This window comes from Pteropus vampyrus, unplaced genomic scaffold (genome assembly GCF_000151845.1).
Source record: "Pteropus vampyrus isolate Shadow unplaced genomic scaffold, Pvam_2.0 Scaffold566, whole genome shotgun sequence".
NCBI lineage: Eukaryota > Metazoa > Chordata > Mammalia > Chiroptera > Pteropodidae > Pteropus > Pteropus vampyrus.
The window spans coordinates 493,292-505,313 of record NW_011889347.1 but is presented as its reverse complement, the minus strand read 5'-3'; the positions used below and the strand labels follow the sequence as shown (position 1 = coordinate 505,313).

Sequence of the window (12,022 nt, the reverse complement as noted above, 5' to 3'; positions counted from 1 at the left end):
AAATGCTGGGGTACGGGATACTGAATTCCAGTCCCGGTTTAGATATTTGCTATATGACCTTGGGAAAGCCACTTTCCATCTCTGCACCTGTTTCTTCATCTGTAAATGGGACGATGCTATAATCTGCTCTTCCAACCTCACTGAGTTTGCATGAGAATTAAATAAGAATATATTTGTAAAAGTGCCTTTAACCTACAGTGTGCTATACAAATATTCAGCAGTAGATGGCAGGATGCCCTTCCTTCTGTCTTAGGGGTCTGGCTTCACACTGGCTCCTTCCCCTTGGTCTTTAACCCATTTCTCATTTACCCCAAGAATAATCGCCAGCGGCATTTAAAGCTGCAGCATTTACCCAAGATAACTCACAGATCATAGTCCTAATCTTACCTCCAAAGTTTGCCACGAAATATCTCACTTTTGTTATTATTTTCATATCACTCTAGTATATCGATAGTCTTTAGAAACAAACGACATCATTCTATTTACAGCATTCTGTTTCTAGTAGTGGTATTTCCATTTACAAAATACAGTAATTCTCGATTGCTGAAAACGTCAAATCCTAGAAAACAGCATTCCTACATGTGATGTTAACTTCGTTCTCAAACAGTTGTTAACTGAAATTTCATTTGATGAGTCTGATTTTTTCAAAATAGACGATTCTGATTATTTTTTGGATAGTGCTTCAGAAGACTATATGATCCGGCCTCCATCCAATTTGGAATCTGATGGAAATAGTCCTACATCAGCTGGCTTAGGTCATACTTTGAAATGGTCAACTTGTGTTATGATTCTATAACAAAGGTATAAATTTACCAGCAAATCTGGCAGAAAAGTTGATGTCAGGGATACCACTGACCCACTGCAGTATTTTGAACTGTTCTTTACTGAGGAATTAGTTTCAAAAATTGCCAGTGAAATGAATGCCCAAGCCGCTTTGTTGGCTTTAAAGCCACCTGGTCTGAAATGGATAAATGGAAAGACACTGACAATGACGAACTGAAAGTCTCTTTTTGCAGTAATGTTATTGTGAAGTATTGTGCAGAATCCTGAGCTGGAGATGTTTCTTCTATATCTGCTGGTCAATCAAAGGCCCAGATTTTATTGCAGAAGATCAAACCTGTGTTCGACTTTTTTGTAAATAAGTTTTCAACTGTATGTACTCCAAATGGAAACACTGCAGTCGAAGAATCACTGATGCTGTTCAAGGGGCAGTAACTATGAAGCAGTAGTACATCCCGACAAAATAAGCACGATTTGGTCTCAAATTATGTGTATTTTGTGAAAGCCAATCTAATTATATGTGGAATGAACTTGTTCACACAGAGCTCCGTATGAATTTGAAAGATTCAGCTGATGGTCTGAAATCGTCATGCATTGTTCTTGTCTTAGTCAGCGACCTTCTTAGCCAAGGATATTGTGTCTTCCTCGATAACCTTTATACATCTCCCATGCCTTTCAGAGAATTACATCAAAACATGACTGATGCAGTTGGGATAGCTCATTTGAACAGAAAACAAATAGAAAATGATCTGAAAAAAGGATTGCAAAGGGAAGAACTGTAGTCAAATTCTATGGTGAACTCATGGCACTGAAATGGTGTGATAAGAAGGAGGTGACAATGTTGTCAACATTCTACAATGATATTGTGATCAAAGTAAACAACAGAAATGGAAAGAAGCCATGTGTCATTGTGGATTATAATGAGAATATGGGAGCAGTGGACTTGCCTGATCAGACACTCACTTCTTACCCAACTGAGAGCAAAAAGCATAAATTTCGGTGTAAGAAATTCTTTCGCCACCTTCTAAACATTACAGTGCTGAATGCCTACATCCTGTTCAAGAAGGACAATCCTGAGCACACGATCAGCCATGTGAATTTCAGACTGACGTTGATTGAAAGAATGCTGGAAAAGCATTACAAGCCAGGGCAGCAATGTCTTTGTGCTCTGATGATGTCACACCTTTTTGCCTGTCTGGAAGATATTTCCCCAAGAGCATACCACCAACATCAGGGAAACAGAATCCAACTGGTCACTGCAAAGTTTGCAGCTTGCGCAATGACAAAGATGGCAAGAAGGTCCAGAGAGAAATGCTATATTTTTGTGTGGAACGTGATATTCCTCTTTGTGTCTTTCTATACTTTTAAATTTACCACACACACAAAAAAAAGGTTAAATATTGATCAGCATATACATTTCTGTTACATTAGGATTAGAGACAAGTTCTGTTCAGAAATAACTACAAGAACAGTTTTTATATTTTATTTTCACATTGAAAACCAGTCAGATTTGCTTCAGCTTCAAAGAGCGTGTTTATGTAAAAATAAATTACCACTTTTCTTTTCTGAATGGGAAATGGGTTAAATGTGCTTGAAGTTTCCCTATCTCTCCACTGACATGTCTCTTCACTGACATACACTTTACTTTCATCGCCAAAGATCTGAGACAAATGGTCTCTGCCAGATACCTTCATTTTCTCAGCCCATCGCCCATCTTCCTACTCCTGCTCTCTAGCTTTCACCCTCTACCCCTCCTCATCCTCCATCCTCTTTGATGTCTTTGCAGGCATTTGATCCCATTGATCTTATACCCACCTAAGTTCTTTAGTTTCTGTGGTAGGCAGCCTCTATGATGATCCTCATGATCCCCGTCTACTGGTATTCTCACTCTTGGCTAATCCTTCTCCTAATGCGTGGGCTGGACACAGTGACTTGCTTCACACAAATAGAATACTGCAAAGGTGATAGGCTGTCATTTCCAAGATTAGGTTGTAAGACTGTGACTCTCATCTTTCTCACATTCTCTCACCATCTTTCAATTTGTGCTTTGGAAGCTGGTTGCTATGTTGTGAGCTGCCCTATGGAGAGTTCCACATGTCAAGGAAATGCAGGTGACTGAGAGCTGGCAAGGAATGAGGCTGTCAGTCCAACAGCCAGTTAGCTCCTGAAGGTCCCTGCCAACAGCCTCTTGAATGAACTGGAAGAGATCTTCCCCTACTTGAGTCGTGAGATGCTTGCAGCCTGGGATGACACCTTGAGTGCAGCCTGAGAAAAATCCCGAGATAGAGGGTCCACACCCCATTTCTCATCCACACAAACCACCAGATAAATGCTCATTGTTTTAAGCTGTTAAGGTTTGGGATAACTCGAAAAGTGCAAATCATTGCTGTTATTTTCCAGCCATTTGGGCTATGCGGCTAACCAAATATCGCCAGGGAGAAAACTGGTTGGGCCCAGCTTTATGAATAAGACACAATGAACTCAATAGATATGGTTTGTTCCCTATAGCCTGGGAATTAATGATCCCAGACATACAGGTGGAGGCGAGCAGAAATAATCACTTATTATCTGTGTGCCTAGCACCAGGAAGCATTGCATCGCACTCCGCGGAAGCAGAAAATGCATCCACAAATTCAAACAACCTAAATTTATTAATAGGGAAATGGACACAAAAATTGGGGCATAATTACACAATGAAATGCTATAGAGTCAAATTAAAAGAACTATACATTTCAGCATGATAAATATCAAAAAACCTAGCATTGAGCAAAAAAAAACCCCAAAAAAACAAGTTACAAAAAGATATGTACATAGTATCATTTATATAAAATTTAAACACTCATACAGCAGTCTTAGAAATTATTTATAGACATAATGCAACGTAAAAGCATAAAAACAGGTCTCTCTCCTGAGCTCTAGACTCATGTACCCAACTGCCCATTCACGTTTCCATTTGGATGTCAGATAGTCATCTCAAGCTTAATATAGCCATAACTCAGTGTCTGGTTCTCTGCAGTCCCCTGTCCCTGCCACTGAGTAAATACCTGATTCTTTCCTCCCTGCAGTAAATGGCAATAAATGCCAAATCCAAAGTGGCTCAGGTAGAAACTTTTTGATTCTTCTTTCTTTCACATCCACACTCATCCGCCTCCCGCCCCACCATCAAATGTATCAGCAAATTCTGTTGACTCTATATTCAGAGTATATCTAGATTCTGCCCATGTCTCATCACATTCACCATTACCACTGTGGCCTAAGATACCATTACCTTTTACCTGGATGATTTCAAGAGGCTCCTAACTGGTATCCCTGTGTCTGCCCTTATCCCCACACCACAGACTATTATCAATACAGCAGCTGAAATAATCCTTTACGATATAAATCAGGTCACATCAGGCCTTTGCTCAGAACAATCTGGGAGCTCCCATCTCCCTCATTACAATGGCAAATAAAGCCCTTATAAGATCTGGCTTCTACAACATCTCCAGGCTCACCTACTACTGCTTCTCCTTTAAGTCCTCCATTACAAATATATTGGCCTCCTTGTTATTTCTTGCTTATTCCAGGCACATTCCTGCCACATGGTCTTTGCATTTGCTACTCTCTTGTTCTGGAACGTTCTTCTCCTGGATACCAGCATGGTCTACTCCTTCACATCCTTCAGTATTTAGTTACATGTCACTTTTTCAGTCAAGCCTTCCCCACTCACCACATTTAAAATTGCAAACCCTCTCCATACTCGCTTTTCCTCTTTCATCCTTCATTTTTTATCCATAGCTCTTATCACCATGTCTCATAATATACATTTTACTTGTCTATTATACTCATCTGCACACACTGGAATGTAAACTCCAGGAGAGCAGGGCTTTTTTTCTGGTATGTTCTGTACTGTATTCCCAGTGCCTATGGGCCTGACACATAGTAGCTGGGGGTGGATGGGTGGGGACAGCTTCCACCCAGGAAGATTTATCTATTGTCAGGGAAGGTTTTCTGGAAGAGTCTCAGTCCATGCCCACAGCAAAAGTAGCTTCTGGCCCTGCCGCACCTGACAGCTTCCCTGGAAGAATGGATTGGATGGGAGTATACATATAAAGCTATATGCGAAACTGTATGGAAATAAATAAGATTGGAAATAGGAGTGTAGCTATGTGTGTGTGTGAATGTAGGGTAACTGTGTGTATATGCTCAGGAGAGAGAGAGGAAAGATGTCCTTCTGGGGCCTTTAGGGTGAGCCCATGAAAGAGTCCTAGTTAGCCCCTCTGATTGATCTTTGGCCTCTAGCAGGTGTACTTGTGTTGCCAGCCTAGCCAGGCACTCTCAAGCAGTGTCCCTTGAGGGGCTAGGAGTGCTGGTGACTATTCGGCCAAACATCTCTGAGGGGATGGGAGGCTAGCTTCAGGCATTTCCCCTCATGAGCCAAAGGAATGTTGAAGAAACCCAGAGAACAATGGGGAGCTGAGAGCTCCTCAGTGGACCTATGATGTGAACCCTGAGGGCGCGCACAGCTGCCTGCCAGAACTTGGGACAGGGGAGAGATGTTGGTGCGGATACAGAGGAGCCTCAAGATCCGTGAAGGAGGAAGCAGGAAGCATCTGGGGATGACACTGATAGGCATTTCCTGCCTCAGGATGCCCTCCCGCTTTCTTCACTGCCGCTGCAGCTGCACAAGCAAAAGCTGCAACTTCTCTCTGGCTCCAAACGGCCATCCTAGACTTTGGAAGCTGTAGGGCCTCAGTCAACCCCCACTCCCAGCCTCCCTCTCTGTACCTGAGGAAGAAAGTCTGCTCCTGAAACACACAGCAAGGTGCTCTTTGGGCCTGAAGGAAAGCTGGGCTAGTTTAAGATGATCATCTATAGCTCTTTCTCCACCTGAACCTAGGCTTATGCTTCTTTTGCCCAAAGTGGGGCTGGTTCTGAGGGTTTTGGGTCTGGAAGATTTGACTGTCCTCTCGCCCTTCCACTGTGACCCACACCAATATGGTCTTGCTGGCTATCGCTCAGCCTCAATGTCTTCTGTCAATGCCTCAGTGAACAACATCAGGTTCCAGAAGCCTTTCACTCTGGACAGCTTATCCCACCTTGGTACCCTGTTCCAGGACTTCTCAAGCTATTTGCACTACAACACACTCTAAGCATGCTCCCATTGACATACTCAGATCATGATACCTCCTCACCCCAAATTTGTAGTCATCATGACCACACCTATAAGTGATCCTCAATTGTTGCTCAGGAGTTCCACATAAGGAAGAGAGGCAAGGGATCATGTTCAATTTCCAGCACAGAAGCTATAATCCCACCTTTCCTCTCCCATTTAAGAAGGCCTATTGGAGTGAAAATGGCATTGTTCTAGGGGGAACTTGACTCTATTCTTATGTATAATAGGAATAATCCTGAATCCAACCTGGTTTATAATAAAAAGTAACTCATTTGTGAATTCGGTACTTTATTAGTAATAAAGTACTTTGTAACCAATCTGCCTAACTCTGTTGTTGACAGAAATGGCCCCATCCAGAGCTTGCTCTGAAATTTGATTGCCTAAGAGGGGTCCCAATGAGTGGCCCTCCCCTGGATATCTCAGCTGGGATGGAGGTGACTATAGGTACAGATGGCAGGTTGTACCAGGGGCCAGCACCCAGGTTGTGTACACAGCAGTATCAGCTTGTTTCAAGCCACCTTGAATGCTGGAAAGCAGCCTGCTGCTCACCACTCTTTAGGTACACATCATAAAGCTAGAGTCCATTCAGACAGGGCCAGCAGACAGGATCCAGGCTCAGAAAGCTGTGGGGCCTGAAGAACAAAGATGAGGACACACTTCAGGAGATTCATGAGAGAAGTACAGACACAGGGAGCCCTTCAATGAGAGAGAACATAGGTCTCTGCTGTCCAAAATAGCAGCCACATGTCACTGTGGAACACTTGAAATGTGGCTAGTGCAAAACAAGATGCACTGTCAGTATAAAACACACTGGAATTTGAAAACTTAGTATAAAAAATGTTAAATATATCATTAATAATTTTCATATTAAATATATGTAGAGATGACAATATTTTTGATATATTGGGTTAAATAAAATATGTTAGTAAATATATAATTACAAAGGGGCACAAAGACACTTCTGGGGTGATAAGTATGTTCGGTATCTCGATTGTGAGGATGGTTTCACAGGTATATACATATGTCAGAACTTAAATTACACACCTTAAATATGTTCAATTACTTATGTCAATTATACCTCAATTGTGTTAAAAAATTCTTTAGTAACTCCCTCATTATTACCTGAGAGGATTAAATGGAACTAATTATACCTGTTTATATTTCTTATATGGTTATTAGAAAGTTTAAAATTACATATGCAGCTTACATTATATTTCTATTGAACAGTACTCATCTAGTGATTCTAGTGTATTTTACAGACCATGAAACTGAGGCCCAGAGAAGGAGAAGGAGCTTGCTCATGTAATGAGGTGGAGAAAATTTCATTATTTAATAAGAATCCACAGGGCAAGAACTAACTGTGTTGGTAAAAAAAAAAAAACAAAAAACAAACAAAAAAAACTTAAATAAGTTCTTGACCTTCGCACCATTATTAGGTACCAAGGCTTTGGGGAGAGGAGGGAGAATTTGGAGCAACCTCAGAAGCCCTTGAGGTAAAGAGTAAGGAGCAGAGGGGAAGGGGGACAGAGGAGCTGGAGAGATGGAAAAAGTCTATGAGCTGTGTGTAATGTGACCTCTTCCCCAAGACTCCATCCACCAAAGACCTTCAGTAAACTGCTCTCATTTTTTTGGTGGGAATTGAAGAAGGCTCTAGGTTTCATGCTTTGGTCAGTGTGGTGAAAGCAGAGACCATACTCAAAGCTGCAGGAACCTGGGTGGCACAGGAGGATTCCTTATTCCTCTATCCCAAGAAATTCACGAATACCTTGAACAAGGCTCTTGACTTACATGAGTCATGGCACAGGGGTAGACGGGGGGCTCAGAACAATGTCATTTAGATTTCAAGGGGCAGACAGGACCTTGTAACTCAGGGATACACTAGTATGATAAGATTTTAAAAGTTAAGAAGAATATGATCAGAGTGACCTAGCTTTATTTCTCTCTTCCCACATCTTAATTCAGCAATTGAACCAAAAAGATTAAGGAAGCCTTTACTATGTGCAAAGCCGACCTCTACCCCCACCATGCTAGGTGCTGTGAAGTATACAAAATAGCCATGGTCACTTGAAGCTCACAGAGTAGTCATTTTAGCAAGAGATAGCATAGGCATAGGCAAAAACCAAAAATCTGAGAGTAGAGTAGTTAAAGGTGAATGGGAGAGCTTGGAGCCACCAAGAAAACATCTCAGCACCCTAGTAGGGCTCAACTCCAGCCTCAATGGATGATAGACATGACTCAAGAAGGTAATAGGTGTGTCCATAATCCCTGGCCAGGATGGAAAGGAGGGAAGGGAAGTGGGCAGCACCTGGCGGCCCAAGGTCAGCAGGAACTAAGTCAATTGTATGGGAAGGGGAGTAGTGGGTGGAATTTTTGGAGAAGAAAATCTGTGGGGTTTGGCTCTAAGCTCCTGATTGATCTGGCCCTACTGTAGCCTGAGAATCCGTGGATTAGAGTGGGTATAGAGTAGCCCAGATGTTGTCCAGGGTGCCTCAGGGCTACCGTCAGTGGACATCATGATGGGGGCTGCTTGGTGCAGCTCTTCATGTTGTCCCCTGTGGATTGTGCTGCAGCCTTGTCCATGCTCATGAGGAAGGTCTGACCAGAGTATAGCGGTATATTTGTATGAGCTAGCTCCAACTTTTACACACGTAACTCGCTGGTGATATGTCTTTCAACTTCTCATGAAAAGGCCAGCCATGGCTGAAGAACAGATATGTTCTCTCCCTTCTCAACTCTATTTAATCATTCACCAAGGATCTATTGAGTACTTACTGGGTGAAAGGTCCTGTGAAAGTTACAGAAGGGGTCCCAGCCCTCAGGTAGCTGGTGCCTGTGTATACATTGTTATGACACCAAGTAGTTAGTTCCTTAGGACAGATGCAGCTAAAAGTCTATGGGAAGTTAGAAGAGGGAGACAGCATTTCCTTTGGGTGGATCAGGAAGACTTCATGGAGGAGGTGGCATTTGAGTCAAACTTTGAAAGGGAGTAGGATTTATTTATTTTTATTTATTTATTTTTTTGTAAATTTTTAAAAATTAAGTTTATTGAGATAACATTAGTTAATACAATTATATTATTTTCAGGTGTACATTATAATTTGACTTCGGTATATTCTATTGTGTGTTTACCACCCAAAGTCTAGTTTCTTTCAGCTACCATATATTTGATCCCCTTTACCCACTTCACTCTCCTCATGCCCCCCCTATATTTAACCCCCTTTACCCCATCTAACTGCCCCCTCCCCCCACCCCCTACCCTCTGGTAACCACTAGTCTATAGTCCATGTCCACGAGTCTCTGTTTGCTTGTTCTGTTCATTTGTTGCTTTTAGGTTTATATCCCACATATAAGTGATATCATATGATTTTCAACTTTTTTCTGTCTGGCTTATTTTGCTTAGCATGATTATCTTGAGGTCCATCCATGTTGTTGCAAATGGCAGTATTTCATCTCTTCTTATGGCTGAGTAATATTCCATTGTATATCTGTACCACAGCTTCTTTAGCCAATCATCTATTGTAGGACACTTCAGTTGTTTCCATGTCCTGGCCACTGTGAATAAGGCTGCTATGAACATCCGTGTGCAAATATCTTTATGGATATGAGTTTTCAAGTCTTTGGGGTAAATACTCAGTAGAAGGATTGCTGGATCATATGGTGGACCAATTCTTAGTTTTTTGAGGAAACTCCATATTGTTTTCCATAGGGCTGTACCAATTTGCAGTCCCACCAGCAGTGTATGCAGATTCCTTTTTCTCCACATCCTCTCCAACATTTGTTATTACTTGTCCTGTTGATTATAGCTATTCTAAAAAGTGTGAGATGGTATCTCACTGTGGTTTTGATTTGCATTTCCCTAATAGCTAGCGATGTTGAGCATCTTTTCATATATTTGTTGGCCATTTGTATGTCTTCTAGAGAGAAGTATCTATTCAGATTCTCTGCCCACTTTTTGATTGGATTATTTGTTTTTTGCTGTTGTTGTTATTGAGTCATATGAGTTCTTTGTATATTCTGGATATTAGGCCCTTATCGGAGATGTTGCTTGCAAATATATTTTCCCATTCGGATGTTTGTCTCTTTACTTTGTTGATGGTTTCTTTTGCTGAGCAGAAGCTTTTTAGTTTGATGTAGTCCCATTCATTTATTTTAGCTTTTACTTCCCTTGCTTTTGAGGTCAAATTCATAAAATCCTCTTTAAGTCCAAGGTCCTTGAGTTTAGTTCCTATGTTTTTTTCTATGCATTTTATTGTTTCGGGTCTTATATTCATGTCCTCAATCCATTTTGAGTTAATTTTGGTGTGTGGTGATAGACAACAGTCTAGTTTCATAATTTGCAGTTGGCTTTCCAGTTTTCCTAGCACAATTTATTGAAGAGGCTTTCCTTTCTCCACTGGATGGTTTTGGTTTTTTTGTTGAAAATTATTTGCCCCTATAAATATGGGTTTACTTCTGGACTCTCGATTCTGTTCCACCGGTCCGTGTGTCTGTTTTGCTGCCAATACCATGCCATTTGGACTACTGTTGCTCTGTAGTATAAATTGAAGTCAGGCAAAGTGATGACTCCAGCCTTGTTCTTTTTTCTCAGTATGGCTTTGGCAGTTCGGGGACTTTTGTGCTTCCATACAAACCTGATGATTTTTTGTTCTATTTCTTTAAAAAATGCTGATCATATTTTGATGGTGATTGCATTACATCTGTATAATGCTTTAGGTAATAAGATCATTTTAAGTATGTTGATTCTTCCAATCCAAGAACACAAAATATCTTTCCATTTCTTTGTACCTTCTTCGAATTCTTTTAATAAGCTCTCGTAGTTTTCGTTATATAGGTCCTTCACATGTTTTGTTAAATGTATTCCTAGGTATTTTCTTCTTTTTGGTGCGATTGTGAAAGGAATCATTTTTTTCCACTTCTTTTTCTGACACTTAGTTATTAGAGTATAGGAACGCTATGGATTTTTGAATGTTGATTTTGTATCCAGAAACTTTACTGTATTTGCTTATTGTTTGTTGTAGTGTTCTTGTGGAGTCTTTAGGGTTTTCTATATAGAGAATCATGTCATCCACAAATAGTGACAATTTGACTTCTTCGTTTGCTATTTGTATGCCTTTTATATTTTTCTGTTGCCTGATTGCATTCGCTAGGACCTCCAATGTTATATTGAATAACAGTGGCAATAGTGGACAGCCTGGCCTTGTTCCTGATCTTAGAGGGAAGATTTTTAGTTTTTTACCATTAAGTATAATGTTGGCTGAGGGCATGTCATATATATGGCCTTTGTTATGTTAAAGCGTTTTCCTTCTATACCAATTTTGTTAAGTGTTTTGATCATAAATGGATGCTGAATCTTATCGAAGGCTTTTTCTGCATCTATTGATATGATCATATGATTCTTATATTTTAATTTGTTTATGTGGTGTATCACATTAATCAATTTGCATATGTTGAACAATCCCCGTGCCCCTGGGATGAAGCCGTAGTGTATAATCTTTTTAATATGTTGCTGCATTTGGTTGGCTAGAATTTTATTTAGGATTTTTGCATCTGTATTCATGAGAGATATTGGTCTGTATTTTTCTTACCAGGTTTTGGTATCAGAGTAATATTGGCCTCATAAATTGAGTTGGGAAGTATTGCCTTCTCTTAGATTTTTTGGAAGAGTTTGAGGAGAACAAGTATTAAATCTTCTTTGAATGTTTGGTAGAATTCACTGGTGAAGCCATCTGGTCCTGGACTTTTACTTTTTGGTAGGTTTTTGATGATTGTTTCAATTTCCATACTGCTGATCGGTCTATTTAGATTTTCCAATTCTTCTTGGTTCAGTGTAGGAAGATTGTATTTTTCTAAATACTGTTCCATTTCTTCTAGGTTATTAAATCTGGTGTTATATACTTTTTCAAGGTATTCTTGTATGATCATTTGTATTTCTGCTGTGTCTGTCGTAATTTCCCCTCTTGCATCCCCGATGAAATAAGTGTCCTTTCTCTTTTTTCTTTAGTGAGTCTAGCCAGGGGTTTGTCAATTTTATTAACCTTTTCAAAGAAATAGCTCTTTGTTCCATTTATTTTTTCTACTGTGTTTTTG

General features: G+C 40.4%; 1 pseudogene; it reads left to right on the top strand.

Moving 5' to 3' along the window:
* Positions 1-598: 598 nt before the first annotated feature.
* On the top strand, positions 599-2,184 carry LOC105308325 (annotated as a pseudogene).
* Positions 2,185-12,022: the final 9,838 nt, after the last annotated feature.